This window comes from Dasypus novemcinctus, chromosome 20 (assembly GCF_030445035.2).
Source record: "Dasypus novemcinctus isolate mDasNov1 chromosome 20, mDasNov1.1.hap2, whole genome shotgun sequence".
Lineage (NCBI taxonomy): Eukaryota > Metazoa > Chordata > Mammalia > Cingulata > Dasypodidae > Dasypus > Dasypus novemcinctus.
Window position 1 is genome coordinate 31506905 of NC_080692.1, and position 16024 is coordinate 31522928.

Consider the following 16024-nt stretch of genomic DNA (forward strand, 5'->3'; position numbering starts at 1 on the left):
ACATGAGAAGTGTGGGATGACGATGTTCCCAGCAGATGCCTTCTGGTGAAGCTTTAACAACTTTGAAAGGTTAAAAAAAGGGAACTGGATTAAAAGCAAAAACAAAACAAAACAAAACAAAAAAACAAACCACCTGTAGCTGAATCTATACATTTCTTTGTAACTAGGTGTTTCTGTTAATTAACTTCCATATAGAATACTAATACTTACTAAAGGATAAGTAACATAACTGTGCTAATTTGAAGCAAATTATTATTATATCATGTATTACATTATGTCATATATCATATCAGTTATATAACTCAAGAGTAACTACACTTACTGTTTAGAAATTCAGGCATGAAAGTTATTTCAGGGAGTATTTTATCATTGACATTATTTAGAATTGCTGGTACATGGTTATAACAAAGAAAAGCAGACTACTTTTTTTTCGTTTTAAAAACAAGCTGACCCATGTGCAGTGCTGATGCGAGCAAGGAGTGCCGTGCCACGCAGGGGTGTCCCCCGCGTAGGGGAGCCCCACGCGCAAGGAGTGCGCCCGTAAGGAGAGCCGCCCAGCCCGAAAGGAAGTGCAGCCTGGCCAGGAGTGGCCCTGCACACACAGAGAGCTGACACAGCAAGATGATACAACAAAAAGAGGCACAGATTCCCGGTGCTGCTGACAAGAATAGAAGCGAACACAGAAGAACACACAGCAAATGGAAACAGAGAGCAGACAACTGGGGGAGGGGGGGGAATAAATAAATAAATAAATCTTTTTAAAAAACCAGCAACTTATTGCGGAGGAGGTGTAACTCAGTGGTGAGTGTATGCGTCACATGTACGAGGTCATAGATTCAATCCCTGGTACCCCCTAAAAAAATAAAACACAGTTTATTGAAGTATATCATTCATACATGAACACCCATAAACAATTAAGTGTATACAGTAAAAGTTGGGAACTTACAAACATGCATAGCATCATACAGGGCTCCCGTATAGCACCCCACCACAAACACCTTGCACTGTTGTGAAACATTTGTTACAAATTATGAAAGAGCATCTTCAAATTGTTACTACTAACTATAGACCGTATCTTACATTTGGTGTATTTTTCCCCAAACTCACCCTTTTACTTTTTTTGTTCATAAACCATACAATTTATCTAAAGTGTCCAATCAATGGCTTTTGATATAATCACTGAGTTGTGCATTGATCACTTCAATCAATATTAGAGCATTTTCATTACCCCCCCAAAAAAACCCAAAAGAGCAAAGAACAAACCACTATAATAATCTTGTTAGTGCTACTAATTACAAATCCTGTGATGTGCTTTCACCATTTTTATTCATTTCCAAACATTTCCAAACAACTTCTTACCAATTCTGCATAGATCAAACCTTAGCTTTTAACTTTCTAACCAAATTATTTTTTTCTGGTGACTTATATCCTCGCTATTAACTCCATGAATTTGTTCATCATATTTAGTTCATAATAGCCAAGTCAAGCAATATTTTCCCCTTTGTTCGTGAGTTGCTTGACTCAATGTAATGGGCTCCAGTTTCATCTGCGCTGTTATATGTGACTTCATTTTTTCTTATGGCTGAATAACATTCCATGGTGTATGGATATCAGAGTTTCTTCATTTGTGACTTAATGGACACGCTGGTTGTTTCCATCTTTTGGCAATTGTGAGTAATATCACTGTGAACATTGGTGTACAGATGTCTGTTTGTGTCACTGTCTTCTGGGTACACACCGAGTAGTGGCATTGCTGGGTCACGTGGTAGATCTATTTCTAACTTCCTTAGGAACTGCCAACAGACTTCCACAGTAGCTATATGATACTACATTCCCATAAGCAGTAAGTGTTCCTATCTCTCCACATTTTCTCCAACACTTGTAGCTTTCTGTTTTGTTAACAGTGACCATTTTAGTAAGTGTGAAATGGTATCTCATTGTAGCTTTGATTTGCATTCCCCTAACAGCCAGTGATGGTGAGCATTATTTCATGTGTTTACTCACCATTTATATTTCTTCTTTATAAAAATGTCTGTTTAGGTCTTTTGCCCATATTTAAAGGGGTCATTTGTCTTTTTATTGTTGAGTTGTAGGATCTCTTTATATAGCATGGATATTAGACATTTGGTTGGTGTGTGATTTCCAAATATTTTCTCTCATTGAGAAGGCTGTCTTTTGCTCACTTCACAAAGTCCTCTGAGGTGTAGATGTGTTTAATTTTGAGGAGGTTCCATTTATCTATATTTTCTTTTGTTGTTCATGCTTTGCGTATAAGAGTTAAGAGATCCCCAGCTATTAGAAGGTCTTGTAGATGTTTCCTGACATTATCTTCCCTAAGTTTTATAGTCATGACTTTTATGTTTAGGTTTTTGATCCATTTTGAGTTGATTCTTATATAGGGAGTGAGATAGGGGTCATCTTTCATTCTTTAGATTATGGACATCCACTTCTCCCAGCACCATTTATTGAAGAGACTCTTTTGGGGAGTGTGTGGCTCAGTGGTTGAGCTACTGCTTCACATATATGAGGTCCTAGGTCAATCCCAGTACCTCAAAAAAAAAAAAAAAAAGACTTTTCTGTCTCAGAAAGTTGATTTGGTAGATTTATCCAACATAGAGTTGAGGACCTATTTCTGAACTCTCAGTTCAGATCCATTATCAATGTGTCTATCTTTATCCCAATACCATGCTGTTTTGACACTGTAGCTTTATGATGCAACATGATGAGTCCTCAGACTTTGCTCTTCTTTTTTAGGATGTTTGGCTATTTGAGATCCTCTTCCCTTCCAAATAAATCTGGTGATTGCCTTTCCTTTTCTATAAAGTAGGTTGTTGAAATTTTGATTAGTATTGAATTGAATCTATAAATCGATTTGGGTAGAAGTAATCGACATCTTCATGATGTTCAGTCTTAAAGTTCATGAATATGGAATGTCCTTCCATTTGTTTAGATCTTCTTTGATTGCTTTTAGTAGTGTGTTGTAGTTTTCTGAATACAGATCCTTTACATTGCTGGTTAAATTAATTCCTCTCTGTTTTGAGTCTTTTTGTTGCTATTGTAAATGGAATATTTTTCTTGATTTCCTCTTCAGCTTGCTTTTATCTAGTGTATATCCTTTTGGTAAGACCATATATACTCAAAATTCTAATTAAGTTTATATCTTCCAGAATCAATGCCTTGTTAGGCATACTAGGATTTCATCCAGTTTTACCCACATGCCAGATTTGTCTTCTATCAAATGTGATAGAATAGCAAGAGAGTTTTATACCTTGTCAGGTAGGATATACTGCTCCTAATCAGCAGGAAGTAATTACAGAAAAATGACCATCATATTTCAGCACCCCTTTAAGAATAAAGGTGTAAACCCTTGGAGGTGGGAGTTGAGGTAGGTTAGATTAGGGAATAAGAGACAAATCTGCAACCTGGCAAAAAAAACTGTGGTCATGAAAACATATGGCTGTGGGAAACCTACCCACCCAACCCATTAGAAAGACCTTACAGGATGGTTGCTGGAAGAATCTCAAGAGAATTCCCCAGTCAGAATGGGATTTCCTCCAGAATCAAGGAAAACCCTGGAAATTCTCAAGGGGTCTTGCCATTGGGACCCCAAGGGAAATGATAGGTGGGGTAACCAAACAAACAGTTGGGATTCCTCCCCCAAAATTAGCAAAGGGGTAGAATAATTAATGGTTTAAAAAGCAATCATGGACGCCAAACCAGCCCTGTTCATGCCCTGTTCTGACCTTTTCCTGCCTTGCCTGGACCCACATGCAAGTACTACTGGGGACTTGTAATCTGTAACAGGGATTTGTAGTCTGGAAATCATAGAAATCAGCCCCTTTTTGCCTGTTATGCCCTTTCTTTTGCAGCCTGGACGAGCTTGCAAGTATACCTCAGACTCATAATCTGTTATTTTCTCCCAGTTCTATTCTCTCATTTTCTTAATAAACTACTGGCCTAACTGAAAAAAAGAAAAAAGAAAAAGAAATGCTACTGATTTTTCAATGTTGATCTTATATCCTGCCACTTTGCTGGACTCATTCATTAGCTCAAGTTGTTTTGTTGTATATGTTTTTGGATTTTCTAAATATAGGAACATATCATCTGCAATTTTAAAGAATTTCTTTTTCTTGTCTAATTGCTCTAGCTAGAACTTTTAACACAATGTTGAAAAATAGAGGTGACAATAGGCATCCTTGTCTTATTCCTGAACTTAGAAAGAAAGCTTTCAACATCTCCCCATTGATTACAATGTTGGCTGTGGGATTTTCACTTATGCCCTTTATTATGTTGAGGAAATTTCCTTCTATACCTATCTTTTGAAGTGTTGTTATCAAGAAAGAATGCTGGATTTTGTCAAATGCCTTTTCTTCACGAATCTAGATGATTAAATGGTTTTTTTCCCCCCTTTAATTTGTTAATGTGGTTTATTGTGTTAATTATTTTCTTATATGGAACCACACTTGCATACCTGGAATAGGTCCCACTTCGGATTGTTTTTGGATTTGATTTGCAAGAATTTTGTTAAAATTTTTTGCATCTATATTCATTAGAGAGATTGTTGGGTAATTTAATTTCTTGTAGTATCTTTATCTGACTTTGGTATTAGGGTGATGTTAGCATCATAAAATATGTTGGGTATTTTTCTCTCCTCTTCAATTTTCAGAAGAGTTTAAACAGGATTGGTGTTAATTCTTTCCAAACTGTCAAGTAGAATTCACCTGTGACGCCATCTGATCATGTACTTTTCTTTGTTGGGAGATTTTTGATGATTGATTCAGTTTGTTTATTGTGATTGGTTTGTTCAGTTCTTGTAGTTCTTGTAGCATCAGTGTAGGTTGTTTGTGCATTTCTAGGAATTTATCCATTTCATCTGCTGTCTAGTTTATTGGCATACAGTTTCTCATAATATCCTCTTATGACCCTTTTTATTTCTATGGAGTCAGTTGTAACATCACCCCTTTCATTTCTGATTGTATTTATTTGCATTTTCTCTCTTTTTTTCTTTGTTAGTCTAGCTAGTGGTTTATCAATTTTTTTTTCTCAAAGAATCAGCTTTTGGTTTTTGTTGATTTTCTCTATTTTTTTTCTGTTCTCAATTTCATTTATTTCTGCTCTAATCTTTGTTAATTTATTTCTTTCTACTTGCTTTGGGATTGATTTGTTGTCCTTTTTCTAGTTTCCCCAGTTGTTCAATTAGGTCTTTGCTTTTAGCTCTTTTTCTTTTTTTAATATAGACATTTAGGACTGCAAATTTCCCTCTCAGCACTGCCTTCATTGTATCTCAATAGTTTTGACATACTGTATTCTCATTTTCATTAGTTTTGAGAAATTGACCCACTAATTATTTAAGAGTGTGTTCTTTTTTTATTTTATTTTATTTTTTTAAGTAAAGTTAATAGATCACAAGGAATGTTACATTAAAAAACATTTTTTAAAAACCATGAGGTTCCTTTATAACCCACTCCCCACCCCCACATCATTTTTGTAAATTGTGTTTTTTTGAAGATATATACATCACACAAAAAAAGCTACATTAAAAAATATGAGGTTGCTGTATACCCCCCAGCCAACTCCTCCCACACCAACAACCTCCCTCATCATTGTGGCACTCGTTGCACTCGGTGAACACACTTTGGGGCACTGCTGCACTACATAGATAATAGTTTACCTTGTAATTCACACTCTCCCTCAGTACTTTCAGCAGGTTATGGCAGGATATATAAAGTCCAGCATCTGATGCTTCAGTATCATTTAGGACAACTCAAAATCCCAAAAATGCCTCCACATCACATGTCTTCTACCCTCTCCCTGTCCTCAGCAACTACTGTGGCCACTTTCTCCACCTGTATGTTAAAATTTCTTCTATTACTCGAAATTTCCCCCTCTACCACATATCATAGTTTTCTAGCTTCATTCCATTATGATCAGAGAAGGTGCTTTGTATAATTTCAATCTTCTTGAATTTATTGTGGCCCAACATGTGGTCAATCCTGGAGAAAGATCCATGAGCACATGAGAAGAATATATAATCTGCTGACCTGAGGTGCAATGTTCTGTATATGTCTGTGTGCCAACAATTGGACAAGCTATTAATAGATGAAATGGACAAATTCCTAGAAATGCACAACAGCCTACACTGATGCTACCAGAAATACAAAAACTTAACCAACAAATCACATTGAAAGGGATTGAATCCATCATCAAAAATTTCTCAACAAAGAAAAGTCTAGGTCAAAAGGGTTTCACAGGTGAATTCTACTAAGGATTTTGAAAGAATTAATAACAATTTTGTTTAAACTCTTCCAAAAATTTGAAAAGAAGGGAAAATTATGAAACACATTTTATGAAGCCAACATTACCCTAATACCAAAACAGACAAAGACACTGTAAGAAAGAAAATTACAGAACAAGCTCTCTAATGAACATAGATAAAAAATTCTCAACAAAATATTTGCAAATTGAATCCAGTAGCATATCAAAAGACTTATATATCATGACCAATTGAGATTTATTCCTGGTATGCAACATAAAATCAATCAATGTGATACATCACATTAACAAATTGAAGGAAAAAAAACCACATGATCATCTCAATCAATGCTGAAAAAACATTCAACAAAATCTAGCATCCTTTTTTGATAAAAGACTCTTCAAAAATCAGAATAGAAGGAAAATTCCTCAATATGATAAATGCATATATGAGAAACACACAGCGAATATAATTCTCAATGGGGAAAGGTTGAAAGCTTTCCCTCTAAAATCAGAAACAAGACAAGGATGCTCACTGTCACCATTGTTATTCAACATTGTATTAGAAGTTCTAACTAGAGCAATAAGGCAAGAAAATAAATTGAAGACATATGAATAGGATAAGAGGAAGTAAAACGCTCACTATTTGCAGATGACATGATCCTATATTTAGAAAATTCTGAAATTTCCACAACAAAGCTACTTGGGCTAATAAATGACTTCAGCAAAATGGCAGGATACAAGATCAACATGTGAAAATAAGTAATATTTTTGTACACTAGTATTGAACAATCTGAGGAAGAAGTCAGCAGGAAAATTCCACTCACAATAGCAACAAAAAGACTGAAATACCTAGGAATCAACTTTGCAAATGAATACAGGGCCTATATGTAGGAAACTATAAAACAATGCTAAAAGAAATCAATGAAGATTTAAATAAATGGAAAGAATTCATTGTTCACAGGAAGACTAAATATCATGAAGATGTTGATCCTACCCAATTTGATTTATAGAGTCTATGCAATACCAATTAAAATTTCAACAGCCTACTTTACAGAAATAGAAAAGACAATTACAAAATTAATTGGAAATGAAAATTCACTTGAATAGCCAAAAGCATTCCAAAGAAGAAGAGTGACATGGGAGGAATTTCACTGCCTGACGTTTAAACATTTCAAAGCTACTGTGGTCAGAACCGAATGGTGCTGGCATAAAGTAGTCACATCAATCAGTGGAATAGAATTGATAACCCAGAAATAAACCCACACTTCTATGGCAAACAAGTTCGTGACAAACCTATCAAGTCCATGTTAATGGGACAAAACAGTCTCTTCAACAAATGGTGCTGGGTGAACTGGATATCTATAACCAAAAGAATGAAAGAGTATCTCTACCTCACTCCTTATGCAACAATCAACTCAAAATGGATCAAAGACCTAAATATAAAAGTTAGGACCATAAAACTACTAGAAGAAAATGTAGGGGAACATCTTAAAGATCTTATGGTAGGTGATGGTTTCTTCGACCTTATACCCAAAGCACATGCAACAAAATAAAAAATAGATAAATGGGACCTCTTCAAAATTAAATATTTTTATACTTCCCAGGATGTTGTCAAAAAGGTGAGAAGGCAGCCAACTCAAAAGGAGAAAATATTTGGAAATCACATATACAATAAGGTTTTAATATCTTTGATATAAAAAGAGATGCTACAACTCAACAATAAAAAGACAAATGACCCAACTAAAAAATAAGCAAACGACCTGAATAGACAATTTTCCAAAGAAGAAATACAAATGGCAAAAAAACACATGAAAAAGTGTCCAGCATCACTAATGATTAAGGAAATGCAAATCAAAACTACAATGAGACATCATTTCACAACATCAGAATGGCCACTTTTAAAAAGAAAGATTATTACAAGTGTTGGAGAGGATGTGAAGAGTTAGGAACACTTATTCACTGTTGGTGGGAATGTAGAATGGTACAGCCACTGTGGAGGACTGTCTGGCAGTTCCTAAAGAAGTTGAATATAGATTTGCAAAATGACCTGGCAATACCATTACTGGGTGTTACCCAGGGGAACTGAGAGCAGTGACAGGAACATCTGCACAGCAATGTTCACAAAGGCATTATTCACGATTGCCAAAAGTTGGAAACAACCAAGGTGTCCATCAATCAATGAATGGATAAACAAACTGTGGTATATATACATGATGGAATATTATGCAACTGTAAGAAGAAATGAAATCATAAAGCTTATGACATCAAGGATGAACCTGGAGGACATTATGTTGAGAGAAGCAAGCCAGATAGAAAAGGACAAATACTGTATGATTGCACTACTACGAACTAAATATATTGTGTAACATATTGTATAATTACATTTATATTATATAAAATGTAAATATAAGTCAGTTTATAAAGATGAAATTAGATTAGTGATTATGTAGGGCTGGACAAGGCATGCTAAAGTGTGTAGAGTTTTTCTTTTGAAATTGTTCTCATTTTTTTGTGGTGATGAATGCACAACATAGTGATTATACTATAAGCTATTGATTACACACTTTGGATAGATGACACGGTATGTGAATATATCTCAATAAAACTGTTGAATAAATAAGTGAATAACTGCAAGAATGGTCAGAAATAGCAGGGGAAAGAGATTGAGAGGTGAAGAATTTTGTTTGTATGTCTGGTTTTTTGTTTATTATTATTATTGAAATAATGAAAATGCTCTAGTATTTATTGAAGTGATGAATGTACAACTATATGATTATTCCAAATATCAGATTGTACACTTTGGATGAACTGTGTGCTTTATTAATATGCACCAATAAAATTTATTTATTTAAATAAAATAAAATAAATATGTGTTAAATGAAAAAATGAGTGAGAGTGTCTTATTCATCTAAGGTCCCCACCGATAGGACTTCAATTATTTAATGATTACATAGTGGGTGAAAAAAATTGGGGCTTTTTAAAATGTGGGTAGTTGACTCAGATTAACGACTGATGGTGTGCTGAGATGGCAGCCAGAATGAAGGTTTCTTAGTGAATAGAAAAAAAACCTTTGAAAGTAGGAAGCCCACAAAAGCAAGGAAGGAAAATATGGAGTAAACAGTTGTCTGCACTACCACAGTTTCTGAAACAATTATAGGTACTCCATCAATATTCGTTTACTGTATTAATGACCCCCGGAAAGTAGAAAGAGAAAAGGCTGAAGATGCATGGCTGCTTTACGGTGAAGCAAAAATCGGACAGTCTCTGGGGTCACGAGGAATGGAGAAGGGAGAAAAGTTTCTTAATCTGGAAATCAGAACCTGGCATTTTGACCAAATACCAACATTTGTTATTTCCTTACCTGATGGACTTTTGAGGCTTTGTGATAACTGGAAGATATTTCCATGCAAACAAAATTAGACGACGGTTTCAGTTCATCAGAGAAAAGACAATGCTTTCCATTTCCTACGGATTTGACCTTGGCCCTCGCAATTCACGTGGAGAAGGGGTTCAGCAGACGAAGTTCAGTAAGTCTTCCTTAAAATATACAAATATGAATAGGGTGTGGGTCTTCGAGAAGGTTGTCTTTCTGTGAAGAACACATTAACAAATAATGTAATACAGCAAGACAGGTGTCAAAACCGAGGTGTTACACAGTTACTATAGAACAGTCCCAGATTCGGGAGGTCTGGAAGCTCACATAATTTGGGAGGTCTGAGGTCTGATACATATATAATTTTGGAGTCTTCTTAAGAAAAACAGTACAAAAGCATAAATATACACATACATATACTGAGTCTCTGAAAGTTTAATTCATTTTCTGAGGTTACAAGACAAAATGACAACGTGGTGCAGTCACCCAAGTGTCTCTGACACCAAAACTAATGATTTCTTTGTTTTTGTTTTGTTTTTCCTTAACACAAGGCTAATATCAAGCAGAGAGCTCCTTCATTATCTTGCAAGGTTTTATGGAGCTAATGGAATTTCAGGAGCTGTAGTTCATGAAGTTGACTCCAAATGCTTGTAAGTCTGACTTTTCCTCTGTCTACCCAGAAAGTGAATCTTGAGTCACTTATAGGCACTTCAAACTCCACATATTCAAAGCTGAATTTGCTTCCTGTATGTCAATATTTTCTTGACAGCGCCCCTCACTTGTACAAGTCCCTTCCAGGGCACTGAGTGGGGCCCTAACGATTTTATGTTTATACATTTGTATTATTTTTCTTAAGAAGACTCCAAAATTTTATATCTTTCAGGCTTCCCAGATTATGTGAGTGATCTCCCACACCAGGCACTGCTTCTGTGTAAAACCAGTGAATGAGATGCTGCTGCCATCTGCTGCTTTTTAAAAGGAATTTCAACACAAGTTTGAGAAAATTTGAGGAAGTTGATCTATTTAGTACACCCGGGAGTCAGGTTGAAGAACTTCTACAGGCTGCACCTGACTGAGAGTAAAAATGTGACTTCTCACCCATCTTGAAGGCATTTTTTTTCTTCATTCCTAAGTAATGGCGCTTGTTAGGAGTTATTCTCTAATATGAGCATTTGTTAGCTTCCTTCATAATATTAGTACTTAAAACAATCTTATCACCATCTATGTTTATTTTAATTTTCATTTCTGTCACAAAAATTTAAGTTCCAGGAAAGCAGGGATCTTTGTCTTTTCATTACCAATTCCAAGCACTTAGTCTAGTGCTCGTACTGTGTTAAATGAATGGGGGAAAAATATGTATATAGCTATTTTAAGTGTTTATTTTTATTTTTCTTCCTCCACGATACACAGCAAGCATCATGAGAACAGCTTCTCTATATCATCATTACTGCCAACTCAGCTAGCAATAAAGATAGAAAGCATTTACTAGATGGTTGCTAGATGAATGAATGAATGGACCAAAAAAAATCATTAGAAAAAAATTCTGATGTCTAACTTTGGAGAAAAAAATACCCAAGACTGTTATTTGGGTATCTAAGTTGCTAAGTTGCATTTACTAGATGGTTGCTAGATGAATGAATGAATGGACCAAAAAAAATCATTAGAAAAAAATTCTGATGTCTAACTTTGGAGAAAAAAATACCCAAGACTGTTATTTGGGTATCTAAGTTGCTAAATTATGTAATCAGCCTTTTTAGTTATATAATTGGGCATTCTATATTATTTCCAAATTATAACACACATGCTTAATAAGATGGACATAAAAAAACTTTTTAAAAAGTTTGTCATTGAAATATTTCTTTTTTGAACATTTATTGGGTTGGTGGGTTTTTTTGCAAATGAGTAAAAACTCAGTGCCATATGAGCATATCTCAGAAAACATCTTAGCATAGCAAATAAGTTGATGTTTTTATAAATTTATTGAGGTGGATTCCTGCTGTCAGTCTTATACAACGTTTTTTACCTCAATTATTTATGTTCCTTTTGAATCATTTATTCTCTGAGAGTTGAATTATAAATTATTGTCAGACATGCACTTAGGGTTAGTTAAAGAACTGAGGATGAGTGGAAGAACATGACCCTTTGCTGGTCATGGGCTGTAAAGTTTAAAAAGGTTCCTAACCAAGGCCAATTTAATGAATTTTAGAGCCCTCTAACTTTCTTGTAGTCCAGATACAAGTTAGATGGGTAACACTCTTGCTTAGACTCCGGGGTTCCAACAGTGTAGATGCTTAGAACTCCTTACTCTTTTCTATTTCATTTGCTCCCAAGAAATTTTCTGATTTCGCCATCACTTTTCTGGTTCATGGTTTCCGTTGCAGGTTAATACCCTGCCTACCATGGGATAAGGTGACTGCAGGGCAGAGAAAGAGAGGATTTGGGCAGTGAATGCAGGTGCAGGTAGAATATTTGGAAATTTGAATATATGAAAAGTGGATATTATATATTTTCTCATTTTGCTTGCTTAGCTTTAGAAACTTGAATAATAGATGGTCGATTACCAAACCAGAACCAGCCTAAGGTATGAAACATTCTAAGGCAATCGAATATTTTAAGTAATATTCACTCATACACCATCGATTACCACACTGACTCAATAGCCTGGCAAACACCTGGTAAACTTCAAAGAATCTTTACACAGAACAAGCTGAAGAAGGGCTGAAATGGTCATTTTTTATGGTTAGGGAAATAAAGTCCAGGTCAGGGTATGTTCCACACCAGACTATTTTCAATGGTAAAAGAATTCTCAGCAGGTTTTGCAAACATGATTTAATCTGTTTAGAAGGTTCTTAGGTTAAAAAGAAATTGAAAAAATGCTGAATGCTTCACATTTTATAGATAAGACCATCAGGAGCAGGCCAGGATATGTTCCTTAGCACACTATTTCAACACAGAAGGAATTTTAAGACATGGTTGCCGTCACAATTGATCATAAGTTAAGAAAGTCTTTGGGTTATTTGATCAATATGCTGGAAGAGCTTGCAAACTTACTCTCTAAAACAGAGACACTTCTAGGACATTATAAAGATAGAAAAACAAGCTAGGATTATTGAAAGTTAATATTTATTGAACTCTTAACCAAATTTTAAGTACCAGGTGAAGTACTTTTTTTTTATATTTGATATTTGATAAACTATCAAATATCTGTTATTCTGTCATTTCACCTAAGGGAATCAAGGCATGGAAAGGTTGGGTAATTTCTCTTAAATAATAGAGATACTCAGTGGCAGAATGGGATCTGATATCAGATCGTCCAACTCCTTGAGCCTATTTCTCTTTAAAGAAATGTCTATTGAAACAGTTAATTATTTACATCAGGGTCAGTAGACTTTTTTTGTAAAGGAAAAGAAAGTAAATATTTTACACTTTGCCGGACACATGTAGTCCCCAGCACATGTTCTTTTATAACCAGTTACAAATGTATAAACCTGTGTTTTAGTGTGTAGGAAAGCAGACTGTAAGCCAAGAACTATAGTTAAATCCCCGATTTAAATTATAACAAGGACAGGAGGATTTATGTGGTTGGGAGCAATAGCAGTATATGCAAACTAATAAAGATTTACCAAGGACAGACTTGAACAGGGTAATTGCCACTACATTTAAGGTTTAGAGAAATATGCCAAAAAAGAAAGAAAAAACAAAAAAATTTTTTAAAATTCAATAGGAAAAAAAAGATATACACCAATGTCTGTAAAGATTGGAAACAAAAACATTAAGGGTGAATCGACAATGCCTGACAAGCACTGCTAGCTTGGCTAAAGAAGTAGCTCTGTCAGCAGCCTTGAAGTGGATGGAATGCCAGACACCAGACACAGAGACAAAACTAAAGCTTAGAAGTGTTTATAGGAATACACAAATATTTTGCATCAACCAAAGTAAGAGTAACAGCGGGCATCCAATCAAAGACTGATAGTCAGAAAAGTACATTTCATAATGAGGAGAATAATCAGTGAAACCTGACTCACAATTGACACGGAGGTTAACACTGGAAGACATAAACATTAATACCTAAAATGTACTTTAATGAGTTGTCGCTAGGTAGTATCAAAATGATATTTTCTTCAAAGACCTATGTTACCAGGATACAAGCATTTTTATATAAGATATTGCAGAAGTTTTCTGATATTTGTTGAATATAGGGGAAATAATTACAGGCTGTAAATTTATTATGGAAGGAAGGTTATTCTGACTGAATTATATTTAATATTCACAATTAAAAATAATTTGAGATCTGAATGATAATCCCTTGGATCATATCCAACATATGCTTGTTTATTCTGCATAATTCCCATTTATTAGCCTATTTCATTTTTCCTTTGCTTCTTGGAATCTGACCATGGATTAAAAACACTTCTTGATTTGGCTCAACTGATAGAGTGTCCTCCTACCATATGGTAGGCTCAGTGTTCAAACCTAGGGTCTCCTGACCTGTGTGGTGAGCTGGCCCATGCATAGTACTGATGCGCTCAAGGAGTGCCGTGCCACGCAGGGGTGTCCCAGTGTAGGGGAGCCCCACGCGCAAGGAGTGCACCCCCGCAAGAAGAGCCGCCCCTCACGAAAAAAGCGCAGCCTGCCCAGGAGTGGCACACACGGAGAGCTGACGCAGCAAGATGACACAACAGAAAGAGACACAGATTCCCAGTGTCACTGACAAGAATGCAAGCAAACACAGAAGAACACACTGCAAATGGACACAAGAGAGCAGACAATTCGGGAGGGGGAGGAAAGGGGAGAGAAATTAAAGAAAAAAAAAAATCCTTAAAAATAAATAAATAAATAAATAACACTTTTTGAATACATTGTTTCTTCTTCAGTAATCCATATGTTTATCCAAGGGAATTTGCATGAGAAAAGAATGCTGCTCCCTTTTTGTTGTATTGTGTTTTTTTGTTGTTGATTTTTAGAAGGAATGTTGAATGAAACATTTTAAAATAAGTCATATGATGTTAGCTTAAGAATATATTTTCATAATTGTATGTTTTTCCTTAAGTTTATCCTAAAATGCAATTTTTAAAACAAGTGAAGTTTTACATATACACACACATTGTTAATAGTGTTCATATATACTGTATTTTCACTTTTTTACATACCATTACTTTCACAACATGGACCACATAATCATGGTACTTCCTTGACTTTTACTTTTCATATTATTCATAAACAGCCATATTGAGAAGTCCCAACTACAGCTTTATTTACTTAAACTTTTTATTTGGAACATAGTAAATTTCTCTTTCAAATCTTAATGTTAACTGGTCTTATTCTAAATTTAAATTTTCTATTTCCAAAGCACACCTAATCACTATTCTAAGTCATCTTAGATACTTTAAGCAACTTAAATTGAGTTCTCTTGAACCAAAAGAAAAACAATGTGACAAAAGTTTTTTTATTTCTTTGTTTTTGTTTTAAGATTTGTTTATTTTCCCCCTATTTATTTTTCCCCTTCCCCTCCTCCCACCCTGCTGTTTGTGCTATCTGTGTTGTCTTCTCTTTTCATTTTCTCTCCTCTAGGATTCACCGGGATTCAATCCTGGAGACCTCTGATGTGGAGAGAGGTTCCCTGTTAACTTCACTACCTCAGTTCCTGGTTTCTGCTACACTTCAATGTGTCATCATCTTGCTGCATGACTCACTTGCGTAGGACACTGGCTCACCATGCAGGCACTCGTACGGCACTAGCTTGCAGTGTGGGCATGCTTTCTCTTTTTTTCACGAAAATATGGAATGCTTCATGAATTTGCATGTCATCCTTGCTCAGGGGCCATGCTAATCTTCTCTGTATCATTCCAATTTTAGTATAAGTATAAGCTGAAGCAAGCACTTTTTTGTTTTTGTTTTGTTTTTTTAGGAGGTACCGGGGATCGAACCTGGGACTTCGTACATGGGAAACAGGGGCTCAAACCATTGTGCTACATCTCCTCCCCAAAAGTTTATTTTTAAACACTAAGTTCTACTGATATCTTGATATGGGATATATATTCTTATTAAATATTTATTTTACTACTGAGAAAAAACACTTAATAGAGACAAAACATGTTTATATATTCAAAAAGCTAAGTAGAAATATGGAAGATTTTGTAAAGTGCACTTCTAGAGATGAAAACTACTAAGTGTGAAAAGAAAAGTTCTTGAAATGTGTAGGGGCAGCTAGAGCCCAATAGTTAAATGACCTAAGCATCCTGGATGCTTCTTTGCTATATCCAGAACACAATGACACAGCATAATTGCACTCAGCTTCTGGGGGTGGGCTTGGTTCCAACTGACACATGCACCAGCCAATCAGTATATATAATATGATAGATATGCCACGGAAAGAGCCAATCATATATTCTGACC

The 16024-nt window shown here is 35.3% G+C and overlaps 1 non-coding gene across 1 annotated transcript; it reads right to left on the reverse strand.

Moving 5' to 3' along the window:
* Window positions 1–15401: 15401 nt before the first annotated feature.
* LOC111762509 (U6 spliceosomal RNA) lies at window positions 15402–15507 on the reverse strand. The gene has a single exon (XR_002795609.1). It is a non-coding gene; the product is annotated as a U6 spliceosomal RNA (small nuclear RNA).
* Between the last annotated feature and the right edge of the window lie 517 nt (window positions 15508–16024).